Genomic DNA, 1382 nt, shown 5'->3' with positions numbered 1-1382 from the left:
TTATTTGATTAATAAATTGAAATAAACAAGTTATTAATATATTATGAGAATAATATATTACTTAGAAATAGTAATATTTAATTAATAATCAATCAGAAATTAATTGAAAATAATTTTGGGATTAATGGAATTAATTAAAAGTGTAGGGACTAACTTGCAATTATTCCATAGTTGAGTAAAAGGCTCCAGAACCTTCCACACATGGGTGGACGGTTTCTAGAAGCCTTTAAGGTTTTTGGAATTATCCTTAGAGGATAATTAGGAGGTTGGATAATTACCAATCCAAGATAATATTATTATATTGGTTTTGGGCTTATCTAGGGTTTCCTACTTGCACTATATAAAGACCCCTAACCTTCATATTCGGCCATCACTTCTTCCTTTAGGTTTGGCCGAAATTATACTCTCCTCCCCCCTCTCTCCTTAATCTCCTTCATTCTAGCTTGGGTGTGGACCATTAGATGCACGACTCTTGTGCTGCTTGCTTCCAAAGCTTCAATAAGACAAGGATCATTGTTATTTGCTATAATAACAATAAGGTATGTAATCCTAAAACCCGTTACGTGTTTTTCAAAATTACCTAGGGTTTCTAGGGTTCTTATTTTGATGTTCACAGTTATAGGTTCAATAGTGAAAACATAGATCTTGGTTTATGTTGCATGCACACTTAAGAGTTTTAAGTTTGTTTTGGTATGCCTAAAACCAATTAGTGGTATCAGAGCGTTTGGTTTGTTTTCAATTGAATTTGATATAATTGTTGAACTTGATCAAATTAGGGTTTATGGAAATTAAACCCTAAAAGGTGTAAAATTCGAAATTAGGGTTAGGGTTTTGAAACCCTAACCTTGCCCCCTAAGTTTCGAAATTAGGGCCAGGGTTTTGAAACCCTAGCCTTCCTCCCCAAGCAAATTTTCAAAAATGGTATTAGTTGGTTAAGGTTTCCTAAATTTTTGGTAATTATTATTTTAGTTGTTTAAAAGGGCTAATTAAAAATTTTTGGATAAATCCTATACCCTAATTTTCGAAAATTAGAGGGTAAGGATTAGGATTAAATTAATTGATTAATTTAATTGGATAATACTTATTTGATTTAATATAACTAATTAAATATTAATTAATAGATAATTATTAAATCATTTGGTTTACTTTTAAATTTAAATTTATATTTAATTTTTGAAATTTAATAATAAACCTACTATTTTGAAAAAGTTTTAAAATACACCTTATACTATATGTAAAATTAAAAGTTTAATAATTACTATATGTATAAGACTAAGTCAGTCGAACCGCTAGTACGTCTCATTCACGAAGCTATTCTATAAGGGGGTATAAGAAAATTGTCGATAAAATGGTAGTTGAATGAGTGTCCACTCTCACCCACC

This window comes from Lactuca virosa, chromosome 3, assembly GCF_052849685.1.
Source record: "Lactuca virosa cultivar CGN04683 chromosome 3, Lactuca_virosa_CGN04683_v6, whole genome shotgun sequence".
In the NCBI taxonomy this organism is placed as follows: domain Eukaryota; kingdom Viridiplantae; phylum Streptophyta; class Magnoliopsida; order Asterales; family Asteraceae; genus Lactuca; species Lactuca virosa.
The sequence above is the reverse complement of the archived record's forward strand: the minus strand, read 5'-3'. Positions refer to the sequence as shown.